The 27,485-nt window shown below is 45.5% G+C and overlaps 1 protein-coding gene across 2 annotated transcripts in view; it reads left to right on the forward strand.

Moving 5' to 3' along the window:
* The first annotated feature begins 10,617 nt into the window (after positions 1–10,617).
* The window catches only part of LOC142575326 (Na(+)/citrate cotransporter-like), a 39,878-nt gene continuing 23,010 nt past the window's right edge, over positions 10,618–27,485 (forward strand). For both annotated transcript variants that reach the window (XM_075684589.1, XM_075684590.1), the window contains exon 1: positions 10,618–10,865. The gene's annotated coding sequence lies outside the window, so the exon portion shown is untranslated. The remainder of the gene's footprint in view (positions 10,866–27,485) is intronic.

Below are 27,485 nucleotides of genomic sequence, written 5' to 3' on the forward strand. Positions count from 1 at the left end.
TGTTTCTTTTTCTCGTATGCTAGCCAGAAAGCGTCCAAAAGTCTTCCTGGCGAAAATCCACTCGGTCAGATAAAAATGAACGCGCACCGAAGTGTGCCGTACGGGACTACACGAGAAAAACGCACGCGCTCTGGCTGGCTCTGGCAGCCCGCGGGTAGCGAGAACAAGAAAATTGAAGAGGCTCAATGTGCCCTTGCGAACAGAAGTCAAAGTAGAAAGATAAATAAGAACGTAGTTACCTTTGCTGGCTTTAGTGCCTTGACATGGATACTTTGGCCGTAGGCGAAAAAAAAACGTTGATATTCTTTTCTGTGGTATGGCGGCACAAATGAACTATCACAAAGCTTCTCTCATCGGACCTTGCTGCATGCTTTGTCAGCTTGTCTGAGTGTGGTTATTTGGCTTGTCTCGTTGTATGGTCCGATGTACGACTTTAGAAAAGTTCATGAACCTTTGGTGCCAAATATTTACAACATTAAACCCACAAAGTTCCGGAATTGAAAATCTAAAGCACGACTTTGGAAATGTCAGTGCACCTTTCGCATCAAACGCTCATGATAATTTTATACCCATAAAGTTTCGGAATTGATATCCATGCGCTCCGTAGATTCCGCGGCCACCGCGAGATGCCGCGACGAGCCCGTTCGCCATCAAAACGCCCTTGAAACTTCGTGCTCGGATGGGGCTCCGTGCGTTATGTGACTTCCGGTGCATGGGCACTGCAGCGAAATCCAGCCCAAGTTCGCAATGTTCGCACTGAAATCTCTTTTCGAGTTTAAAAAATACATTCTAGACAAAATCCAGAACGATTTCCGGCGCCGAGGGTCGTTTTGGTCGGCGGTGCATGACAGCACGAAAAAAGTTCGGGGGAGGGAGCTGAAGCCCCATAAGCCCGCCCCGCCCCCTCTGACTACGCCCCTGCTGGATAAACAGGTGAACAGGTGGGCTTTCTTCCCTTTTTAAATTTTCATTTCGTTTTAGAGGAGAACGCATCCTTTTCTGTACTTACGTGGTTAATACAGGCACAACAATAAAGAAATGATATTAATCATAGTAATACTGACTTCGTTCCATGCTGAATGTTATTCGCCGCCACCAGCACGCCGATGAAATGCAAGTGCTAAAACGATAAAATTATAGCGATGACTCATGGCAGTGGTTGCGGTACGGGCTACAGTGCGCAAGACAGAGATTTAGCTTGCCTGTAAATGCGTTAAAATAGGCGTAATACTGGGAGTCCACAGATTTGTACGACAGTGACGACGCTCGTGGTGGCTTCTCGTGGTGGTTGGACGCTGTGTCCAACCACAATTCGTTAGACAGGTTATCGCTTTACATGAGTTTTCTTGCCGAAGAAAAATGAAAAAAAAGGGGGGGAGGGGCTACGCATTAACCATTACATCACTTTCGAGACACAATACCAGCCGCCACATATGCTTCCTTAGGGCAATAACAAGTTTCTGTTCTCTCTGGTTACACTATGCGCTACCATGCAGTTGGCACCACCAACCCGGCCGCACACGTTTGCGCCTCCAGTAAGCTGGTATTCCGCAAAGTTCAGTACATTTACGGATAAGCTAAAATTCCCTAATTACGGAGTTTCCGCTGGTAGATATGCAGTTCTAGATTAGGAAATACTGGGGCACTTTAGGACATCAGTGCTGTTGGGGACAGCTGCTGAAGCTTTGTTCAACACGTGGTTCAAACACACCGCGATAATGGCATTTTTGTGCTCCAGGGTACACTCGCCGATGGCGATAGGTCAGTCACAGTCACTGCCGACACCTTTACATCTACAGATGAGTGGAACGGGGTCGTTGCAATTTTAGTCTTGTGCTCTCTAATTGAAATCGATGCCCCAAGGTGCCGGTACCAGCGCTCCGCGTCTCCGGTATTTCGTCACAGGTTATTCACGAAACGGTCTAGAGTTCATTAATAATATTTCAATAAACGCACTAAAAAGCAGAGATTTTGACAGGAAGATTGCTCACCTACAACTGAGACTAACTAGAAAAGAATCCCACCATTTCAGGAATCAATACCGCCGCCAGTACACGCCTTTTCATGGCCAAACAGGTAAATATTTTCCAGTAAATGCCGGTTGTTAATCAGCGCCTTTTCTGTAGAATTTTCGGCCTTTCCGCATTACCACATAGCGCTCAAGATTACTCTGATGTCTGCCTAACTTGCCCAGCAAATTACCTATACTGTTGTCCGATAATCCAGCGGCAAGAAGGAAAATGCAGGATAGGAAGAAAGAGAGCGGCGTAAACGATCTGGTTTTATGAAACGCGCTGTTCGCAGCCTATGCCGGTACTTTTTGATGCTGATAAAGTGGCAAGTTTTATTTAAATGATAGAATGCTTAGTCCTTCATAGCATGTAGTAATGAACTAACTACCAGCGAGTCATTTTATTGATCGAAAGGTAGGCTCTCTGTACCGCAACTATGGAGAACGGTACGTGGTCTCCTGACACTCCCCGTACAGCGGTTGCCATTCAAGGCTCTTGCCCTCTCTCAAAAGAGACCGGAGATTGACGTAGCAGAGGATTTCTGTGCGAGATTATCCGGCCAACTCGGCTCACAACATTTCAACGCCTTCGAGTAGTTGTCCGCCACCACGTGATCACCGCATGGATTTACCATTCTCAATCCACGAACTTAAGGCAGCATTAGCTTTGTGTGGCCGTGCATCAGCGCCAGGACCTGATGGAATTTTCTACCGAGCTCTGTGTAATCCGGGTGAGCGAGCGAGAGGTGCTCTCCTTGAGCTGTACAACGAATCTTGGAGAGATGGTGCGCCACCAACAAGCTGGAAGACAAGTCGCCTTGTTCCAACGCTGAAGCCTGGCAAGTCGCGGTTGGAACTCTCGTCATATCGCCCGATCGCTTTGGCAAGCTGTGTGGGCAAAGTAATGGATAGGATGGTCCTATCACGCCTGGAGTGGCACCTGGAGTACCACAACACCTACGCGGATGCCATGGCGGGCTGTCGACGTGATCGATCATCGATCGATACGTCGTCGACCTGGTCACCTACATTCAGCATGAGAAATGCCGTAAGCGTCTCTGCGCTTCTTTGTTCCTCGACGTCAAAGGGGCGAATGACAACGTTACGCATGAAGCCATCCTCTCTGCTCTCGCAGAGGTTGGAGTGGGTGGTCGGATGTTTCAATGGATACGGAGCTATCTCTCCATGCGATCCTTTTTTTTTTTTTGTAAGCACCGAGGAAGGCCATACTTCTCTACATTATAGCTGCCGCGGCGTCCTCCAGGTCGATGTACTTAGCCCTGTGCTATTTAATCTAACTCTAATTGCTATCCTTGAGCACGTGCTAAGCACAGTCACGTTATCAATGTATGCGGATGACGTCTGCATATGGACGTCTTCAGTAACACGCCTACAGTTGCGAGCGAGAATTCAGAGAGCCGCCACCCAAACTGCTATCTACCTCCGTAATCGAGGCCTGGAAATTTCCTCCGAAAAATGCGCACTAGTGCCATTTACGCGCAAACCCATGACAAACTACAGCGTAATGATAAATGGCCAAATAATACCACGTGTTCGATCGCACAAGTTTCTAAGCGTCATAATCAACAGGGACTTGTAATGGAGCCCTCACGTGTCATATGTGAAGAAACAGTTGATAGGCATCTGTCACCGGTTCAAGTTTTTCACTGGCAAGACTTGGGGAATGTCGACAAGTGACATGTTACAACTGCACAGGGTGCTTTTTCTAGGCTTTCTGCGATGCGGCTTGCCAGCAATAACCAACACAGGTAAAACGAATCTACGCATAATACTAAGTGTACAGGCTCAAGCGCTCCGGATCTGTCTAGGCCTGCCTCGGAGTGCATCAACAATAACTACGATAGCAATCTCTAGAGACCATAATCTTGCAGAAGTCCTGAAAACGATGAAAGACTTGAATGAGCGCACAAAGAGAATTGAATCAGCGCAAAAAACAATATTGGAAACAGTAGCTGAAGTAAAGCAACAGCAGCAGTCTGTTTCAGAAGCGATGTCCGAAATAAAGGACAGACTAGCGAAAGTCGAAACTCAAACTTCTGTTTTCGAGCAGTGCCAAAAAGATATGAAAGAATTGCATGCCACGGTAGAGCACCTCAAAAAAGACACGAGTGCGTTTCACTCACGTCTTGATGACGCAGAAGATCGATCTCGCAGAAATAATCTGATCTTTTATGGTATCCCGGACACCGCAGACGAAACTTCATCAGAATCGGAAAATAAGATACTAAACCTGCTGACTAATACATTGAAGGTTAACATAACCGGTTCTGACATATGCCGGGCGCACAGAATTGGTCGTTTTGATTCAGCGAAAACTCGACCATTAATAACTAAATTTGAAACCTATAAAACCAGGGAGCTAGTCTCTTCAAAGCGGGGTTTGTTAAAAAACACTGACACAGCAATGAGTGAAGATTTCTGCCAAGCCACTCGTAACATAAGGAAAAAATTAATAGAATATGGCAAATCGAAAAACATGCTTTTCAAACTAAGATATAAAAAACTAATGTTGGATGGGAAGTGCTACGCATATGACGAAGCCAGTGAAAGTATTTATGAAATGCGCAGAACGCATACACCTGGTACAACTCTTCGTTCTGGCCGTAAGTTACAGCCAAGTTAGGGCCATCCGAGGGGAGGCGCCTTAAAAGATTGCGGGTGTTCAGTTCTTTTTACTAACATTCGTAGTTTTTTTCCTAAGAAAGACGAATTATGTGCTGTTATTAACGACTGTAATGCTGACATCATTGTACTCACAGAAACATGGTTAAATAGTAAAATAACAAACCCCGAACTGTTTCAGTGCGAGAACCAATACGTTGTTTACCGAAGTGACCGAACTGGTAGAATTGGTGGTGGCGTTCTGCTCGCCGTTTAAGAATGTATTAATTGTTTTTTGTGACCATTGATACCAATTTAGAGCTAATTTGGTGCTGTATAACTATTGGTTTTAAAAAAATAATACTAGGTGTGTGCTACCGATCCCCATCAAGCGACTCATCCTTTTGCGATGACTTATATGATTGTTTAAATAAGATTACCATGCGTTTCCCCGGAACTGAAATTATACTCTTAGGCGATTTTAATTTTCCTAACATTGTCTGGTCACATGTCAATCCCTTTTCTAATCCTTCGTCGGCCGAGGCCAATCGGTTCATTTCCATTTGCTCTGACTTCGGCTTATCGCAGATCGTCAGACTTCCAACACGTGTAGCACATAACACATCATCACTCCTGGACCTCATTCTAACGTCATCGCCCGATAACTTTTCTGCGGTGACACACATGCCCGGACTGAGCGATCATGACATCTTGCATTTTACACTTACAACAACACAACAAAAAACATACCGACAGCGGAAAAAGTTCCGAGATTATAAAAAAGCTAACTATCAAGCCATCAACAGAGAACTATGCATATTTCTAGACACTTTCCTACCACTTTATCTGCAACGCTCCATAGAAACTAACTGGTCTATCTTCAAAAATAAAATAAGTGAGCTTATCACCAAACACGTACCCCTTCGATCCGTCTATGCTAACAATAAAGCACCATGGTACAGCACATATCTTAATCGGTTATCGAACAGGAAAAAACGTTTATTCCGTACAGCGAAACATTCCTCAAAACAGACACATTGGCTAGCATATAAACACGCAGCAATTTCATATATTAAAGCCCTAAGGTCAGCCAAATTTTCATTCCTTAATTGTACACTTCCAAATTTATTGAAGACTAATCCAAAACGCTTCTGGGAAGCCATACGAGGAAACAACCATAAAACTGGAATCTCATTGCTAACAACTTCTGGGGACCCAGTACCTGACCTATTGTGTTCTACCGTGCTAAACAATACCTTCACTCAGTCATTCTCATCACCTCAGACCCCTGATCCGATGCCCGAGATAAAATCAACTAACTACCATTTCATGGATCCCATCGTTTTCGACGCAACTGGTATCAAAGCCATAGTACAAAACTTAAAACCTAAAGCATCATGTGGGGTAGATGAAATTAACACTATATTCTTACAAAACACAGCGGAATACTGTTCAATCCTACTAGAATGCATTTACTCACAATCTTACAACTCTGGCACCTTACCGTATGATTGGAAAATTGGCAAAGTAATCCCCATTCACAAAACCGGACCAATCCATGATCCACACAACTACAGACCTATTTCACTTACATCTGTACCATGCAAAGTTATGGAGCATATAATATACACACATCTGGTTAATTTTCTTGAAAATAACAACTTCTTCACAGTTATGCAGCATGGATTCCGTAAAAACTTCTCTTGTGATACTCAGCTTATCCTCTTCACTAATGCCCTACATGCCAATTTAGATTCTGGTTTTTTAACAGATTGTATATTTCTCGACTTCTCTAAAGCATTTGACAAAGTGAACCATGCATTGCTTCTTCATAAATTAGGCGTTCTAAACATCGACCCCTCCGTAATTAATTGGATTCGCGCGTTTCTGACATCACGTGTTCAATATGTAACCACTAATGACGCTAACTCACCTTTAGCCCCAGTTGACTCCGGCGTCCCGCAAGGGTCTGTGCTCGGTCCTTTATTATTCCTAATTTATATTAATGACTTGCCCACTCACGTTTCCTCGAACATTTGTCTTTTTGCGGATGACTGCGTCTTGTATCGTAAAATAACTAATTCTTCAGATATTCTACTAATTCAGGAGGATCTCAATAACATAAATGAGTGGTGTCGTACATGGCGCATGGAATTAAACATTAGAAAGTGTAAGACTATGAGGATTTCTCGTACTAACGTCATCTGCCCCACCTATACGCTAAGTAACATCCCACTAGAATGTGTAACGTCATATCGATACTTGGGGGTTCACATTGCCAGCAATCTATCCTGGAAAACTCACATTGATCACATAACATCTAAGGCCACTCGCACGCTGGGATACTTTCGTCGAAAATTTTCTCAAGCACCATCATCACTAAAACTCTTATTGTACACAACTTACATTCGCCCACAACTAGAGTACGCGTCATCAGTATGGGACCCCGGTCATGACACCCTCATACACTCTCTAGAGGCAATACAGAATCGATCAGCCCGTTTCATTCTCACCAACTACCAAAGAACTGCGAGTGTCACTAACATGAAAGCTCTCCTTCACCTCCCGCTGTTATCAACCCGTAGAAAACTATCTCGCATATGTCTTTTCCATAAAATCTACTACCATAACACATCTTTACGCTCTATCTTTGTCCAACCACCACCATACATTTCATCTCGCATAGACCACCGCCAAAAGGTAAACATTCCGCACTGCAACACCGTCGGCTTTTCATACTCATTTCTTCCCCAAACGAGCAAAGATTGGAATAACTTACCCGCATTACTTACAAGCATTATTGACACCAATAACTTTAAAAGCACACTTCAAAGCTTCATGTTATAAATAATTGTTGCGTTTGCTTGTTCTGTATAATAACTGCTTTTATGCCATTGTTTTACATTATTGCTTGTATTTTTATATCGTATGTTCTTTCCTTTCTTTATTTTGTTCCGCCATGTATTTTTGCCACGCTCACAAGTTTCTATTTACCATTCTTGTTTTGTATACGATGTTTGTTGCCATGTTGTTTGCCTTCCCTCCTTATTTTGTGATTGCCTCTGTATTTACTTACTTTGCCCCTCCCCTCTGCAATGTACAGCCGTACCTTGAGGGTATGATAAATAAATAAATAAATAAATAAATAAATAAATTGTCAGTTGCAACCATTTTCACATATCGCCGACAGAAGACATCGCAGCTGAAGGCGACGCAGGGACTACTTCGGTTTATGAAGGATACGGGCTTGGACAAGCGGCTGTGACAGTGATGTCGCGTACCGCGCAAGAGTGACGGACTGTAACTGACGATGTGTTTGCTGTGTTATGTGCTCTCTCTCTCTCTCCTCCTCCCATCTTTCATCCCCCCCCATCCCGCTCCCATGTGCAGGGTAGCAAACCGGTTACGCTACACTGGTTAACCTCCCTGCCTTCCTTCTCCACTTTTTCCTTCCTTCCTTCTAGAGACCACCTTCTCAAGACCCACATTGAAATTGAACTGCCCAGGACCCATATAAGGCATCTAACCAGGACTCCTCGTCACCACCTAGCTCCTCTATCAGTGGACAGGCCTCGAACATCTTTCAGCCAAACGATTACCGCACATGATGAATCACTGCCATCATGTTTCACTCCGGCTGCGAGACCTTCGATTCCTCCATGGTGCCTCACTGAGCCGAAAATCAACCTCACAATACCCGGCATCACGAAAAATGCTGATCTATCATCACCAGCCGTTAAACAGCTCACACTACTATTTTCGTACGAGAGCTACCGTGACTCTACACATATCTACACTGATGGATCTGTCTTTCCAAACAGCTCCGCGGCGGCAATCGTGAGACCAGCGACAGCCACAACAATCAAACTTAAGACGACTTACGCGACAACGTCGACGGCAGCAAAGCTCGCAGCGCTCTTTACTGCCCTTCATTACAGTGGTAATGAAGAGCCACACAAGTGGACGGTATTCTGCGATTTTAAGGCGGCACTGCAGTCTCTACTGTCACCTTTACAATGTGGACCGCCCGAGCAGCTAATATTTCACATTACAGAGTCGTTACACCATATAAGTGATGCAGGCCACGAAATAACCTTCCAATGGCTTCCAAGTCATTACGGGATTATCCGCAATGAACGGGCCGATCAAGCTGCCCGCTCAGCCCATATTGAGGAGCCCTGCGTACCACTCCCACTTACTAGAACTGACGCAGCACGGAAGCTCCGCCTACTTGCTCAGCAGTGCACCACGTCGCAATACAATGAGCCACATTTAAGAAATACTCGACTGTACTCCCTTGATCCAACATTAAGTCTCCGAGAGTCATCACAGCTTCACGTGGAGACGCCACGCTCTTGTATCGACTGTGGCTGGGCGTTGCCTTCACCAAAGCCTATGCATTCCGCGTAGGGATGACCGACACCGCAACCTGTGACCACTGCGGCCATGACGAATCAATTGACCATACTTTGTGCGCTTGCCCGCAGTACAGTCCACAGAGTGAATGCCTTCGCCACGAGCTTTACCAACTGGGCGACCAACCGCTATCGGAAAAAAAGTATTCTACATCACCAAAGGGACCTAACGCCACAGAAGAAGGCCGTGCAAACGCTATTGCGCTCTCTGCGATCTACCGGCCTTTGCGACCGTCTTTAACTGGAACGCCTTTCGTGCGTGTGTGTCTCCATGTGTGCGTGTTTTTTTTTTTCGTTTTCCTCTCTGTCATCATTCTAACCCCTATCTCCAATCCTCTGTGTAGGGTAGCAAACCGGATATTGATATCTGGTTAACGTCCCTGCCTTTGCTCTTCAACTCTTTCTCTCTCTCTCTCTCTTTCTGTACCGAGCTGGCTACTACAAATATTTATACAAATCCAACTCCTTTATTACAAAAGCTCTTTTTTTTTCTGTAGCATCAGGCGAAGAATATGCGAAATCTTTAGAAGAAGAAGAAGAAGTATTTTAATGATTGGAAAATATAGAGAGGTCGGCCGGATAATGGAGCATCTGGCCTGCTACTCTACGTAAGGGAAGGGGAAGAGGGGAAGAAAAAGGGTCACAATGGGGGATGATAATGGGAGGAACGAGGTGAAGGACACATTACACAACTGGTATCACAGGCGTGAGTCCAGACCCGTGTCAGCTAGGAAACGTGAAAGTGCACGCATTGTTTCTGTCGTCTGCCAACTCTGTGGCCATGCGCCTAGCAAGAGGTCCTCCGACAGAAACTACGAAAAATTAATGGGATGATCAGCGTACACGCAGGTTTCCTCCATTGCGCTACGGCCCACAGTAAAAAAATATTCGCGAAATTGCGCGAAACTGCGTCTTTCTTTTTATATTAAAGTGACGGAAAGTTATAGTTTGTGAAACAGGGGACCTTGTAAACGATATAAATCCTTTGGTTAGCACTCGAAGAGTCTTTTGGGAGTGGAATGTCTGTCAAACAGAGCGCTGATTTCCTTCAACACCCTACCTCAGTTTGTACACTACTGCTACTACTACTACTACTACTAGCTAATACTTGTATTTCTTTAGCTATTTTATTTTCTAAGGAAACAACCTATGAAATGTATAATTGACGAAACCACTTACTTAAGCCCCAAGAAGCGACACTCAATTAACGCCTGTCTAACGTAGGCGATTGCTGCCAATCATAGGTAAGTCATATGTTTTCACATGGCGTGACGTTGTTGTGAATGGATGGACCAATAAAATAGCCTGTGAAATATACGATCTTTGAGCATCTGTTAACTCCTCGGGCATTTGGATGGAGAAAAAAAAGAAATGCGCGGCGAAGCTTTCCGTTGGATGATTGGGCAACGCCACCGTCGAGGCTGGAGGCGACAGCGCATCGCTCCAATAGCGCTCTCAGGAGAGGGCGCACCTCGCACTGACGTCGCATCGTGACGTTCTTCGGAGTGTCGAAAGTTCACGTGGCTTGTCGCGCCCCGTCAGCCCCTTCTGCGCCACGCCGACTCTTGGGGGCGCGGACTTCGAGCGTGGGTCGTGCATTTATCGGTGCCAAAAGCCGCGACGCTCAGCAGGCGCGACAGATGTCGTGGGCGCCGCGTTGTGCTTGGTTCAGGCGAACGGCGGTTCCAACGCATCACTCGGCATTGCTCGTCGCTCGGCAATAAGCACAGCGAGTTCGACGAGCAGTTGAAATCACTGTGTGCGTACATAACGGGCAGGACGGCGAGGACCGCACGAGCAGGAGCCAACGCGCGTCAGTGAGTAAGACGTTCCGCTGCACTATTTTGCACACGGCATCCGATTGTCGCGAGACGCAGCGTTAACAATTCCTTGCGCATCTTAGTCACCACACCAGAATCGCGTCAAAGAGGAATGCTACTCGATGCTTAGGAACGTTTACTGCACGACCACGTTCAGGTGCTCGGAAGCGGGTGTTAATTGTTGACCACTAACAACAGCGACACGGCCTAACGGTAAGCGTGAGAATAAATAGGTCTGAACAAAAAGCAAGAACGGCTCAAGTATACAATCACAATCCGAACCACTCGATGTGCTAATTAATGCCCCCCCCCTTTTTTTTTCTTTCTTTCTTGCTTTATTTTTCGAATGTACTCGAATGAAAATTCTTGCCGAAATTCAGACGAACATTGTTATTCAAATTAGGATCACTACGTTTCTGTCATTTTAGGCTCCCTTAACTTTTCTACTTTATATGAGCTCGCAATTATATCGGGACCTCCTTCGTATAATGTTTCCTTGTACTGTATCTTGTCCATCGATAACAAAAACTTCATTCATTCATTCAGTACAGAGGTATTGACTTCAGTACTTCACCTATGCTCCTGGGAGTCCTATCGAGCCTGCTGCTGACAACTGCGAAAAGAGTCTACTATACTTCGTTGGTATTCGAGATGTTTGAAGCAGCAGCGCAGTATGTGTTACTGGTCTCGCTCGACTCCTCGCATGATTATTGTACATACCTGATGGAATTTCTTTTTATCATTACACACGTTCACTTGAGAAAAGAAGTAGCCGGTGCCGCCTAAATGCACCAACATCTTCTAGATATGACGTATTTAAAAAAAAAACAAGATTAGGGTAAAAGTAAAGCTTTCTAGTAACTGTCACCTAAAGATAAGAGTAACACAAATTTGATTTAGACTAAGAAACTGTATATGTCTGTATATTTGCCTCGGAGATGCTATTTTCTTTTCTTTTTAGAATTCTTTATGCACGCTCTAGTGCATTTTGGAGTCATCAGAATTTGGATGATGGCTTTGCACTAACGCATCCGGTCATCGCTGTTTTGCGGACCTCGACATCAGTTCTCCAAAACCCTGCGGCACGGAAAAATCTCGAGTAAATTTTGATCTGGCTTCGGCATCAGCAGCAACGGGGGACGCTAATTTCCGCGAGGAATACACGTACATGATACCAAGTCGAAAATATTGTGAAATTTAGATCGCTATGATCAAATTAGATCTACTAGGGATGTTCAATGCGCTGCCGAGAAATAGTCTTCTTGGTCAAACCATATTCTAAGAACGAAACGAGTGATTTTCCCATGTTTTACCTGCATTTTAGAAAGCTATCATACACAATGACGGAATGCGCTCACTCTTCTGATGAAAAATAAAAAAAGGAAATACATTGATACTCCTTTGAAGGAGAAGAGGTGCCCTCGAGGAGGGAGTTAAATGTGGAAAAGCGCTTACTACTGCAAAATTAACTACCAGCACTCCGTTTGTTTCTTCGGAATATATGCTCTGCCAGAAATTACAATGCATCGCTGGTAATCGACCTTTCTCAAGCACTTCCTTTTAAAGGCTTTATTCTCTATGTAACCGGGCACGAAACTGTGGGGTCTTGAACTATAGTAAACTCTTTGTGTCGCGTCCACTCCCACCTCCGAAAAAATCCAATTGCCGATTTCACGTCTATAGTTTCGTAACAGTATGCAATAATTCTACTTGACACATTTCCTGTTACAGATATCGCCCATTTATTTATTTATTTATTTATTTATTTATTTATTTATTTATTTATTTATTTATTTATTTATCTATTTAGTATTTGATCGTCGACCTGCGTAACAAAAACTTCTGAAATAGCTTTTCTTTTGCATCGGCAATCGGAGGCAACTGCGGTGACTGGCATTTTATGTACGTCAAAGAATAATGTATACCGCTAGACGAAAATGCACCTTGAAGTTTAGCACTGCGAGATTTGATAGGTGTTATTATAAAATTTCGTTCTATACGTGCGGGAGAAATGAATCCTACCATGCGAATGCGATCATGTTCGTGAGGTCGTCGCCCTGCACTCGCGACGTCGGCATACGCGTACGAATGCTCGGTATGCAGAAAGGTGCGTTCGCTACCAATCGCAAAGGAATGCATGGCGTGCAGTCACGTGTTTATGCGCCCACGTGAGACAACCGAGAGTATAGTGGCGCGGCCTACCCGACACGTGCCACATTAAAGAAAGAGGGAAAGCGCAGAACGAAGACGTTTTTTCATACGTTGTCCTGCGCTGTTCTGACTCACAAGCAAAGCGAATGCGCCTATACTGGAGTACGAAGGCTGTAGAAAGAAGTACTTAAGCTATCTCGTGATAGTAAAGGATGCTGGGTAGGAAATACGCGCAGCCTGCAACTTCGAATGCTGGAAAGTGTGCTTCACTCATTCGTCTTTACGTCGGGGTATGCTAGCATTTGAAATTGAGAAAACCAATTGAATCAAAACTGCTGTTCGATTCCTACTTAATCCGAAGATGCACACTTATAATTTGCAGAATATTCGTTTCTTTCGAATACTGTAGTGTCGAGGCTAGAAGGTCGCTGCAAATGGAGACTGTTTCGAATTATTCTGCTGCGTGAGAACTGTGGCTGCTGCGCACGTACACCAGTTCCCGCGTGCATGCATGCGCGGCGCTCGTACATTTCCGGTCATATTCATTAACAGTGGCTAGCTCTTAGGCAGTCCATATATGAATCTCTTGTTTCGATTCTTTATTTTGCCACTTTCTGGATAAATAATGTTTGCGTACCTTTAAAGAACAGTGTGTTGTGTTGCAGCATCAGGCTTCTCTCTTTCAACAAACACAGCAGGCTGTTTCACTGGCGCCATTATCATGGTGCCACAGATAACTGAAAGCAGTTGTTAGTCACTTACCAGCGACTCAGTTGTCCGGACGTTCAAGTGCGAACTCTGTAACATAATGTGTCAACTAATCTATGTAACCTCTCATTTTAATGCGCAGCATTCTTGGTGAGTGCAACGCGCAGTTTTCTGTAACGACTATCGGGCCGATATCTGGCCGTTTCCGGCGAGCCACTGGGACTATGTGGGGATGCGCCACTGGGTATTAGCCGCTCTTCAATGAACCTCTTTGACGGCAACTTGAGCCACTGGGTACCGCAACAACAAACACCTGCCTAAATGACATCTACGTAGATGTAAATTGTAGTTGACTCCGCGTGATTTTTTTTACCACACGGGCTCCTTGCAAATTGATATTTTACTTTGCTTGAAAGTGAATAAAATAAAATAATTCGATATTAATTCCATATTCCAAAGGTAGCTTTTCTCGAGTATTCGTATTCGATTCGATTAGGGAGTTTCCCTATTCGAACATTCCCTGCATTCTTAACGAAGTCGACGCAAGAAATATACGAGACGATATTGAGAGCGTTTCTTCAGGAGTTTTTCCAAAATTAATTATATTATGGGGTTTTACGTGGCAAAACCACTTTCTGATTATGAGGCGCGCCGTAGTGGGGGACTCCGGAAATTTCGACCACCTGGGGTTCTTCAACGTGCACCTAAATCTAGGTACACGGGTCCCCATCGGAATGCAGCCACCGTGGCCGGGATTCGATCTCACGACCTCGCTGGAATTTTTCCTCCCCCCCCCCCCCCCCCGTGTCGTCTCCTCTACGCTATAATTACATGGCTGAGCAGCAACATGCCCGCCAACATGTCTTTCCAGGTCACCTTTTCATTAAATGGAGCCTAACGTGAAAAATATATTCAGCTGCAAGAGTAAGTCACTCTTGCGCAATACCAGCGATATACCAGGCTACTCTTACAGTAAGATGCCGCCGTGTAGTTCCCGCTCCAGTTCGTCGTGACGTCATGGATTCAGTGGCCGTCTGCTAGAGACTGGTTCATTTTTATTCATTTTAGTTTCGAAAACTTTCAGTGCGTCACAGCGTAACGGTCCAAATACCAGAAAACACATTGAAGTTCGTTACGCCACACTGATTTACCGGCGCTGAGGTTCCTGCGCGAACTTATAAAAGTGCCCCCCCCCCCCCTTAGTGTAGCCTTAATTAAATAAAAAATTATTCGAAAGCTTCCTCTGTGACATAAGACGTTTGGTGTACGCAAACATTTCATTCATTTTGTCTTCGTGTAATCAATTTATTACCGCGAAATTGACAAAGATACAGTTTTCAAAGAGTATTGTGTCGGTTTAAGATTATGTAGCGTTTTGTTTAGCCTACCTCTAGTGTTAACCATACCTCTAGCACTACAATATGGTGGAGAACTTCCTCCAGCTGATAATGATGTCGTTGTGATGATGACAATAACGTTAACGTTTTTGAATCAATAGAATCCTAGAAAAAAACAAAGGCTACATTTAGAACATCTTCCCAAGAATATCCCCGGACAGCGTACAAGCCACAATCACCCAATTCCTTCCTTTTTATTCAACTATAGACAACATTCAATATAGTCAATACATATATATTATTCTCACAAAATCAGTGCCTCATGATAGCCGCCCATCCTTGCTCTCGATCAGTTTATGACGGGAGCTTATTGTTCCGTATTGGCAGCTGTTCGCAGCAAAGCGGCACTGTACGCACCTGCATACACTTGTGCAAGATGAAAAAAAAAAAGGGGGGGGGGAAAAGAACAGTTGAGCGAGGTTGGAATGCATTTCTTTTTCCGCAGTTGTGCAGCCAGATGACGTGATCTGCGTTGAATAAAGCAGAGGATCACGGGGAACGGTGGAAAACCTCGGCAATGGCTTTCACGCTTCGCGTCGACTGCATAGGCGAAGGGCGGGTGCCGAGCTTACCGTCCCGACCGGCGGAGGCACTTCGTCCTTCGGAGGAACGACCAGTGGGACGGTCGCGAGAATTGTTTCCGGCACAGTATAAGACTGCGCCAGCTTGCACAGAAAAACTGACTAGGAGGTCATTAGGGTCACAAGTGGCCCTGGTGCTGGCGCGAAGGAGAAGGACGAGAAAGAGGTGTTATTTATTACGCTATATATAGGGTGTCTCAGCCAATATTAGCCAAGCTGTTCAACGAAAAAATAAATGTAAGGAAGAACACGGGGCGACAAACGATTATAAGACGTACGCAGTTGGGTCGTCAGAGCTCTGACGTGCGAACCGCGTACGACTTGTAACTGTATCTTGCATCTTGTTCTTTAACTATTTTTTTTTTCGTCGAATAGTTTGGCTAACGTTAGCTGGGACCCATGGTATAAGTGCCGAAGCGCCGGCAGTATGACGACTCGGTACTAGCTCCTTAATTTGGCACGTAGACATTAACGTGTATATAGACCCCATAAAATTGTCCACAAACACGGGAACCTAAACATCATTAGCTATGTTTCGAAATTTATCAACTCTTGGAGGTGTGATTAACCTTGAGGCAGCTTGAACTTCGCGCGAGGGCGGCTGAATGATTAAGAGGGGCTGAAATGTGCGGTCTTCTTTTCCTGCAGTACTTGCCGTATATGTAGTTAACAAGGAGGAAATACGTAATGCAATTCTTGCCGCAGTATGTATTTTGTATTTTTACTGAGTTCTCAGTGAAATGCCTATCTACTCGTCAACGAGCTCACCGAACGCACGGATATTCAAACTTGCTACATCTTGAACTGGCAGTTAAGTAAAGTTTAGCGCCCAAGCATTAGAAATGTCTCTGCGCACATCCAGATTATCTCTTTGTTAAGCGAAGTACGGCTGCTACTTACCAATAAAATTCTTATATCTCCTTTTTTTGGCAATATTCATCTTCTATAACTGGGGCACCATTAACCACGAAGGCTTTGCGTCAATATATGCATCACCATTTGAGCATGGGCTGACTATTATGTTATGCTCAGATATATAAAAAAGCTTGAGCTGCTGGGGCCACGTATTATTTACTTGCCTATAGTAAATACAGCTCTATGAATTCACGATGTACGTCAATTTATACTTTTTCTTTCTGCTAACAAAAAGTGCCACATATGCCTTCACGTTGGCTAGTGCAGTGTGTCTAGTTACGCATGCACGTTAACAAGCGTTCTAACGCGACCGTCTTGCGAATCTTATTGTTCGAAAATAACAGTCCCTACATTGCAGCAATGAGCCATTTTTGTTCTTACCCAATACTCTGTTGTCGCCTCTGGCTCTTGCATCTTTTTTTCACATCTTTCTGAGGTGCATTAGCGTAATTTTAAGTTTTATCAACGCAATTATGCGACGTTTTTCAGTTAAAAAAGAAAACAACTGAGTAGAATATTGCAATATTTTTGTTATAAACGCCTTATTATCGTTTAACTTACCAGTACAGGCTCTCATACTAAAAGTGTGATAAAACACCCGTAAAAGAATGCGGTTGTGAAAGGCGACGTTGAAGCTTATCTTAACGATGTGTGCAATGGGCAATACGGGTGGCTATGACGATAAGCGTCTACGACGTACGAACGGCAGTACGGGCAGTCATTTCCTCTTCTTGCAGCAATCTCTCGACCTGTCTGAAGCTCGGACGTTTTGCTCCCTAAAGTTCTACAGACAGCAGCAATTCATAAAACACAATTTATTTGTGATATTTTATTTTGTTAGTAACGCACTGTAGAATACCAATACAAACCATGACCACGTAAAGCCAACAGACAATGAAGCCAAGGAAAGCAACAGGGAAATTAACTGTGGCTTAAATTAGAATGCAGAAAATAATGAAGAAAAGGGATGTGAAAGTGTACGAAAAGATAGCTTGTCGCCGGTGAGAGCTGAACCTTCAACCTCCGCAATAAGTGAGCATTGCACTACCAATTGGGCTCCGGCGACGGCTATCTATTCGTCCACTAACGTGGATATTTATCTTTTACTAGATCTAGCCCTGCAAGTTTTAGTCAGCGCCACTCAAATGCAAGTTGGACGGATGTGGAAAATCCTTTTTGCCTTGGCGTCATTGTCGGTTGGCTTTGTGTGGTAAATATTAACAAAATCGTGACCCTAAGTTTCCACTCTTCTCTCGTTATTCATTGCGAGGGTCTCGAATCTGGCAGCCTTGATGTCATTAGGTAGCATGCGGCCGGACTGCACCGACGTGAAGCGTCTCTTCTGTGCCGGTTGTGGCTGGGAGTTGCCTCCACGAAAGCTCATTCAGCACTAATTGGAATGACAGACAGTCCTGCATGTGATGTTTGCGGGTTCGAGGAGAACACTGACCACTTATTGTGCCACTGTCCTCAGTTTGAAGGACAAAGACAATCTTTGTTCAACACATCGAGGAAACTAGGTCGTCGTCTGAGTGAGCAGACAGTATTAGTACACCGTCCCTACCGATCATAGGCTCAGAAGGCAGTGAAGGCGCTTCCTGAGAACGTCTGGTTTCCACGAGCGGCTTTGACTCAAGGACTCTCCGTGCACGTTTCTGTACCCTCTCCCTCCCTCTATCCCCTTCTCCCTTCCTCCAGCGTAGGGTAGCCAAGCGGACTCTTGACTGGGGAACATCCCTGCCTTATATACTCGTATAACGTATTAGCCACGGGCCTGCTCTCCTAAGATCACGTGTTACGTGAAGCCAGTGGTCAAAAAAGGATGTTCCACATCCGCCCACCTTCACTCTGAGAAGCGCTGGCTAACACTGCTAGGGCTAGCTCTAGTAAAACATGAATACCAAGGCTAGGGGACGAATTGATTGCCTTCGCCGTAGCACAGTTCGTAGTGCAATTCACACTTATTGCGGAGGTTGAAGGTTCGGCTCTCACCAGCGACAAGCTATTTTCGCTCACTTTCATTTCCCGTTTCTTCATTATTCTCTACATTCCAATTTAAACCGCAGTTAATTTCCCCGTTGCTTTCCTTGGCTTTATTGTCTGTTGGCTTTATGTGGTCATGATTAACAAAATCGAACCCCTCGGTTCCCCGTCTTCTCCAGTCAATACAAACCATGTCATTTGAACAATGTCTTCTTAAGCTATTGGTTCTTGTAAATAAAAAGCCCTAAATATTCTACTAAAAAGTGTAAACTCCTGGCCTATAAGTTTCTCGTTCGACTTGTCCGTGACTATGGTTCTCTAATTTGGTTTCTCCGCCATAATTGTGACATAGACAAGCTTGAATCCGTGCAGAAAAAGCAATAAGACTTATATATGGCAGGTACAATCGCCATTTCTCACACTGCTCGCATTCTCAGCTATTACCTCTTCAGACGCTTGCTCAGAGACGCACATCTGAATGCCTTGTCATGCTTCATAAAATTGTTAGTTCATCTGTTCACATCGATGTGCCTATATAATTGTCATCAGCTCTTCGCATAACCAGGTGCACAGGCGTGTTAAACATTTTTTCCGCTCAGATCGCAACTGAATTGCTTTAAATTTTTATTCGTTCCTTCCACAAATGATATGTAGATTAATCTCGATGAATCTATTAGAAAGCTGTCCGTTGGTCAGATTTGGCAGGAATGCGCTGAAGTATAGTGTGTGTTAGTATTTTATGCATGTATTATTTTTCTTGTTTCATGATCCTATTACGAGTTGGTAAACGTGTTCACGTATGTGCAAGTTTTTGCACACCCTGCTATGTCTCCTATGGAGATATCAGTATGTGTAAATAAAACCTGCAGGCTAGCATACAACACATTGTCAGTGATATCAAAAGCGGGCTCGTCAAACGGAGAAAACGTGTGCACGTCTACGGGCATTTTTTTTTTTGTCAGATGGCTTGAGCGATATTTAAAATCTGCTTAAGAAAAGAGCTTAAAGGCTTTGAAAACTAAAGTGCGGACTCCGGTACTAGGCTGCATTGCAGTTAATGGCCAACTGTTACTGTGCAAACCATAACGGAATTACAAGAGTGAAGACACATTTCAGACTATCTCCGACTAAATTGTAGGTGTGTATGAAGCACAGTTGTGTTTTGACTGCATCTATGCAATTATCGCTCGATGAAGTTGTACTTACGTATCTTCATGGTACTGTTCATTTATTTTCATCTCTATTACTTGTGTTATATCGTCAGGTGAGGATGGGGTGTGAATGCGTGGAGGGAGAGGAGAGGCTATGATATCGTTCGTAAAGCTTCCCTCGCCAACTTACACACTTGTTTAATCACTAAATCCCACCACGAGCCCATGCGTTGGCTATCTTTCTAAATTGTTTTTCGCGCCCACACTCTGCCGTCGCCTCAGCATACTTGCACATGTTACCGGAGGAAACCATAACCTTTATGCGCAAAGCCTTAAAGCACATTTCATCAGATGGGTATCACTAAGAGAAATGTATCTGCACCATGTAGAAGGAAGAAAGCTAGCAGGGAGCGTCATGTTACAGCCTTGAAGCCTAGTCACACAGAAAAATTCCGGCAGAACCCATCCCACGATGAAGGATAACGTTAATGCGATTAGCATTGAAACAGTGTAGCGACAAACCGCATTGCTAAATTCTTCACATCTTTGTGAAGAATTTCTGAGCGCCAACGTGAAAAGCCAGAGCCGTAGAGCATACCGAAACAGAGAGCGGTGAACTATGAACTGCTTGCCTTCGTCGCCATTCCTGCAGAGCACGTAGAACAATGCGTTTCTTTATCTCCAGGCGGCCTGACTGATATGGCGTTCCCAGGAGCCGCCCATATCTGTTTTCGTCGGGCAGAAAACCGTGGACGATAGTAACGCGTAGGTCACACTTACCGATAACCCCATAGAACAAATTCTTGTCCGCTTCCATTAGACTGTTTCCTACTAGTTCCTTCATTCATAAAAGTGTCAGCACGGCGTTTATCAGATTCGTCGTTTTGCCCTTGAAAGGCGTCAGGAAATAGCAAATGGGTAGAAAATAACTGTGTACGTGGGTCACTAGAGGATCCCGTGACACACGTCATGAAAGGCAGATTTTTTTAAAGCAAATCTTATTTGATTACTTCAAGTGGGATTCAACTCCTAGTAACATTCAACTATCCCCAGAAACAGTGATATCACTTTGGCATCGAATTTGTCTTATATATTTCAGTCATGTATGAATCCTTATTGCACTGGTCATCTTCCAACGACATGAGACCATGTATAAATTCATAGAGTTGTAAAGAATTAAAGGCGAGAACATGCGCAGCGTCTTCTCGAATCACGGATTCAAAAGCCGAATGAAACTGTTAATTGCCATGTTCGCTGAGGACATGACTCGTCTTTGTCGCCGTGCAGACCCCGATATGCCCGAGGCAAAAAAACACTCAGCCACCTCATGCGCGGCGTAAAGGAGCAGCTGTTTGCCGGTCTTGTGCGGAACCCGTCGACGAGCGTCGATGAATTTATTAAAGAATAGACGGCCATAGAACGCGCGTTACACCTACGCAGCCGCCAGTATGATCACCTGACGAGCACTGGACCGGCAAGCGCCGCAGCAGTGGCGGTCACAGACGAGGGTTCCTGGCGCCGGCTGATACGCGAAATTGTTCAGGAAGAAATTAAGAAGCTCACTACCATGCCAAATGAATGCACAGCTGCGTCGGTGGCTGAAGTTGTGCGTCAAGAAATAAAGCAAGCGTTTGCGGCCCCAGAGCCAAATTCCCAGACGTGGCAGCCCAGCTACGCACACGTTGTCCGTCGACCGCCAACTGCGATGCCGACGCCGCAGTATCACCAGCAGTCAGCACGGGCATCACCTTAGTACCATAGGGAACAACCGACACGACCACCGCTTCGCAGAACCGACATTTGGGGCACAGCTGACTACAGGCCCTTGTGCTTCCACTGCGGGGAAGCGGGCCACATCTGCCGTAATTGCCCTTGTCGCGTCGAAGGGTGCCAAGCGTTCACATCGGCTGCTTTTCGCCGTGCTTTTGACGGAGGCCGAGCGAACATCGACGCGAATTCGACGAGTTGGCAAGGCGATTCTCCCGGTTACGGTCGTGCTCCCCTTATCCTGGACATCGTTTTCCAGCTGCAAGACGCAGTTCCACCGACATGGCCCGAGGGCGATCTTCCAGCCTACGCCGCGACCTCAGGGGGGAAGGTTGCCACACGTCGAAGTGCCGAAAATCTCCATTGCCGTCGAATGAGAAGCCGATACAGCCGGTTGATTTGACGACAAACGAGATTGTTAGCGCCGATGTTACTGTATCAATTAATGGCCACGACGTGACGGCGCTAGTAGACACTGGCGCGGACTTTTCAATTGTAACTGAAAAACTGGCGGACAGACTTAACAAAGTGAAAATGGAATGGTCAGGGCCGCACATTAGAGGTGCTGGAGGCCAGCTACTGACACCGACTGACAAGTGTACTGCAAGGGTCAACATAGGGAATTCGTCATTCGTCGCATATTTTGTTATTCTCCCCGACTTCTGCAAAGATGTAATCTTAGGTATGGACTTCTTACGCGAGTACGGCGCAGTCGTCAAGATACCAGAAGGTATACTAACCTTTTCTGGAGACGAAAGTGCAGAACTACAGCGCAACTCTTTGCGCATCATAGATGACGTGACCGTACCACCGTTATCTTGCCGTCTCGTTTCCGTCAGGCGCGACACAGAGTACGATGGGGAAGGTATTGCCGAGCAGATAATTACGCTTTTGCTCACTCAAGGTATTGCCACGCCCAGAAGTCTCCTCAAAATAATGCATGGAGAAACAGAATTACTGCTAACAAACTTCAGCAAGCGACGACGACACATTGCAAAAGGCGCAGCTGTTGCTTACATTGACGAGATTGTGGAATTCGGCGAATGCTTTGCATTACAACAAGGAGAGCCAGACGCTTCGGCACCGTTACCTGCTCTTGACGTGAGCGCGAGCTTATCACGAGCGCAAAGACAGCGCCTTGTGGACCTGCTTCACCAGTTTCGTGATTGCTTCTCGTCGACATCCAGGGTTGGTCAGACGCCACTGACGAAGCACTGGATTATCACGGAGGAGAGAGCGAGACCAATCCGACAAAACCCGTACCGTGTAGTACCAAAAGAACGCGAAGCGATCTGAGAGCAAATGAAGAAAATGCTCGACGACGACGCTATCCAACCATCAAAAAGCCCGTGGGCATCGCCGGTGGTGATGATCAAAAAGAAAGATGGCAGTCTACGTTTTTGTGTCGACTACCATAAGCTGAACCGGGTGACAAAGAAAGATGTATACCCATTACCACGTATCGACGATTCTCTCGACAGGCTGAGGCATGCCCGCTACTTCTCCTCGATGGACCTCAAAAGTGGTAATTGGCAAATTCAGGTTGACGAGAGAGACAGAGAAAAGACTGCTTTCGTGACGCCTGATGGGCTTTGCGAATTCAAGGTCCTGCCTTTCGGTTTATTCTCAGCTCCAGCAACTCTTCAGTGACTCATGGATATCGTTCTGTCAGGCCTGAAGTGGCAGACATGCCTAGTATACCTCGACGACGTCAAATTTTTTTTTGCGGAAACGTTCGAGGAACGCCTGAGACGGCTGCTGGCGGTTCTACAAACGATCCGCTCGGCTCGCTTAACACTGAAAACAGAAAAGTATCGCTTTGGTTTCGAGGAACTCTAGTTCTTAGGTCATGTTGTGAGTCATCAAGGCGTCCGCTCTGACCCCGACAAGATCACGGCCGTCGCAAAGTTTCCAACGCCAACGGATAAGAAGGCAGTGAGGCGTTTCCTAGGTCTCTGCTCGTATTACCGAAGATTTATAGCCAATTTTTCACATATAGCTTCACCGTTAACGCACCTTACAAGAGAAGACGTTGCCTTCGTATGGGGCGAAGAAGAACAAGCAGCGTTTAATGATCTCCGACAGCGCCTGCAAACGCCTCTTTTACTGGCTCACTTTGACGAGGACGCTCCTACCATGATTCATACGGATGCCAGCAACGTAGGTCTTGGCGCTGTGCTCGTGCAGTGGCAAGACTCAGCCGAGAGAGTCATTGCATACGCAAGCAGGACGCTCTCACGTGCTGAGTTTACTTACTCAACCACAGAAAAGGAATGCCTTGCGGTGGTATGGGCAGTCATGAAGTTTCGCCCATATCTCTATGGCTGTTCCTTCAGTGTTTTCAGCGATCATCACTCATTTTGCTGGCTGACCAACTTCAAGGATCCGTCCGGTCGACTAGCGCGTTGGAGCCTAAGGCTTCAAGAATTCTATATGACAGTGGTGTACAAGTCCGGACGAAACCATTCCGACGCCGACTGCCTTTCAAGGTCACCGATTGAGCAATACGTCACATAAGATGACGAAGACGTGGCTTTTTTAGGTGTTCTAGACACAGTCACGATTGCTCGTCAGCAGCAGGAAGACAGCGAACTGATTCCGCCTATTGAACTTTTAGAAGGCTGGTTTACTAGCGCGAAAAAAACATTTGCAAGGGGCTTGCCATCATTATGCTTCCGTAATGATGTTCTTTGCAAGAAGCACTTCTCTGCAAGCGGAAGCAGCCGCCTACTTGTCGTCTCAACGTGCCTGCCACGATGAACGATGCAAGCCTGCCACGATAAACCGACATCTGGCCACCTCGGCTACACGCGAGCACTGGCCCGAGTCAAAGAGAAATATGACTGGCCAAAAATTGCCGCCTTTGTGAAACATTACGGCCGCACGTGCCTCGATTGTCAGCAACGAAAACCTTCATATATGAAATTAGCTGGGCCACTACAATCAGTCCAAGTGCCCACGACCCTATTTGCCCAAATCGGGATGGACCTTATCGGACCATTACCGACTTCCAATACTGGCAATAAGTGGGTAATGGTTGCCACCGATTACCTGACACGCTATGCAGAAACCAAGGCCCTTCCAAGTGGCACCGCAGTCGAAGCAGCGCGATTCTTTATTGAAAACGTGGTTCGGAGGCACGATGCACCAGCGGCGATAAGTACGGATAGAGGGACTGCCTTTATGGCTACACCTCTAAAGACAGTGCTTAGCCGCAGCGGCACGGCTCACCGAAAGACCACAGCCTATCACCCGCAAACGAACGGCCTAACAGAACGCTTGAACAAGACTATCGCCGACATGCTGAGTACGTACGTAGACGTGAAGCACAAAAATTGGGATGACATTCTACCGCACGTCACATTCGCTTACAACTCTGCTCAACAGGAAACAACGCGAAAGACACCATTTAGCCTTCTTCATGGCCATGAAGTGACGACGATGCTCGATGCGATGTAGCCACATGAATGCGGTGATATAGGCACGGACGCTGAAGCTTTCGCTCAACGTGCTGACGAAGCGAGACAACTCGCCCGCGTCAGAATCGCCGGACAACAGGACTACGACGCTCGACGCCACAATCTGCGGCGCCGCTACATCACATATCAGCCTGGCGACAAAGTGTGGGTTTGGAGTCCCATCCGTCTGCGAGGGCTTTCAGAAAAGCTACTCAGGCGGGACTTTGACACATCTCCCTGCCGCTCGGTGAGCATCGGGACGATTCTCTCTCTGGAGGGAGGCAAATGCCACATCCAGTACGCGGCACGTAGAGAAGAAGACGAAGATCTCGCTCAATGCAGAAGAGAAGAAGAGGTCCCTGCGCCATCGTTTTGCAGTTTACCTGCAATTAAAGTGTCCTGCCCTTTATTTATCAGTTCCTGCTGCTTGTGAATCGTGACAATATGATGCAGCGTTGCGAGTAAACAGAAACTTCAGTTCATCGTGAAAATTAAGAAAATGTTTCTATGAATTTGTCTTCTGCTCCCGACATTGTGTTTACATGGTCTAAAATTTAAATCGGTGACTCTTTCATTCGCGGTCCGAATCTGCACACAGGGCCTTGTGAGGGAGAGGGGCTTCGAATGCCTAGTGTTTTCTAACGTGAACACAATCTCAACGCAGGAACCTTACGTAGGAGCTGTCACAGCACATGTATCAAACATGAGTTCTTGATCATTAAAATGTGTCGCTGCGGGTGATCAGGCAGAGAACTTAGCAAACAGTTTGATAACCTGTTTGTGGATGCGTTGCGCGAGTGTGGGTGACGCTGATGTCAAGTGGGTCATACAAGTGCATCTCAGCCTTTTACAGGGTCATTATTCTGCAACCTACAGTTGTAGAGACCATTCGCATGACAGTATAAATACATGGACCCTATGACGTATCACGTGTGAATGTCACGCCACTGCCTGCAGAGGCCTATATTACCTGTCCACGCTCGTTATGGTCGCGATTCACACGCGCAGCGCACGCGCCGTCGTTGGAGGCAGATTAGCGCCATTGCAAAACCACAACGACAATAGCTTCGTTGATAAGCCCCGTCTGACCATGGAATCCCTGTCTATACAAGCGCGTCGCAAACGCTCTGGACGATAGTGTCAGCGGCGATGGTTGTTTGTCGTCTGATCTAGTGTTTCTGCATTTTCACGCAGTTTATTCCGCACTGTGCACGCGCGTTTCGACTGACATTCTCAAAATTTGCAACTATGAGGCCTCTTCAGAAAGGCTTCAGGAACTCCCTCCCCGCCTCCCCCGCCGCAGGAACATCAGCTGTCAAACCAAGCTTCCGCGAAGTAAACTAAAGTTTGTAGTCTTCGACAAGGTGGAATAGACGAAGTGTTCACACCCCAAGAGTTCACATGCTGCAAAGTAAGGTAGACCGAAGTCTGCACACTCCAAAGGAAGAGTTCTTCAAATAGAATAAAGAACACCCTAATATCGCTTAGAGGCAATCGCGATATTCTAAAGGAACTTTATTTATCAGCCGAGCTGCTAGTGGAGGCCAGCAGTCTTCTTTTTCATGGTCAAAATATGGCGCAACATAGAGGGATTCATTGTTGAGTGTGGAAACATTAATGCGTACCGCTGTAATAGTGATTGGACGGCCAGAAATCAGTCAATTTTAACAACGTTTTAGGTATACCAAGTTTAAGCAGTGACCTGCCAGTGGGCATTTGCAGAGAGGTTCAAAGCACACAAGAACTTACCGTTGCTCATGGCGCATCTTGAAAGCTTTCTAACATCTTCTTGCATGAGTAAACATCGTCGCGCTAAAACAATATTACAGATGAATCTTCGAGGCCCACTGTTTAATTCTGAAAGCGAATGCAGTGAAAAAACTGTAATTTGAGTGGCTTCCCCGGCATAAAACATGGCGATTGGACATCTACAGTTAGCTTGCTGAGCTGTGCTGCAAAAAATAAAAGATTTAAGCATGCTGACGCTCAGAGGATCAAAAAAAAATGCCACAATAGTGTAAAAAGAGCAATAACGAAAAAAATATGGCCTATTCCGACAGTGCGCACTTCTATCAGATTGTTAAGTTGCACGCAAACACAAGCGAATGAAGAATTCCGACGGCTAGTTTTGCACAGCAAGAGAAAAAGTAACAATGAGAATATACATTTCTTTAGATTACTGTGTTTTTTGTCTTCTCAAACTTTATGTCAATCTCCTCCTCCTCCGATCAAATGCTATGCGAAGTGACACGGGGTGCCAAGAGGGTGCTGAACCGAAAGACGTGGACTTTATAATTACTAAGTGTTTTACACATCGGCCTCTTTAGTCACCTATAATTTTCTTTCCCTTGCAACATAGTTTTGCAGCTACAGTAGGAATTTTTCTACAGCATGCATTTTACCATTGATGTGTTGTATTAGGGAGATTTAATTTGCTTCATCATTCAATTAGTTGGAATAGTTAAAACTATCACTATAATTGTCCTCCAACATTGCCGAGCGGTGA

This window comes from Dermacentor variabilis, chromosome 3 (assembly GCF_050947875.1).
Source record: "Dermacentor variabilis isolate Ectoservices chromosome 3, ASM5094787v1, whole genome shotgun sequence".
Classification (NCBI taxonomy): Eukaryota; Metazoa; Arthropoda; class Arachnida; order Ixodida; family Ixodidae; genus Dermacentor; species Dermacentor variabilis.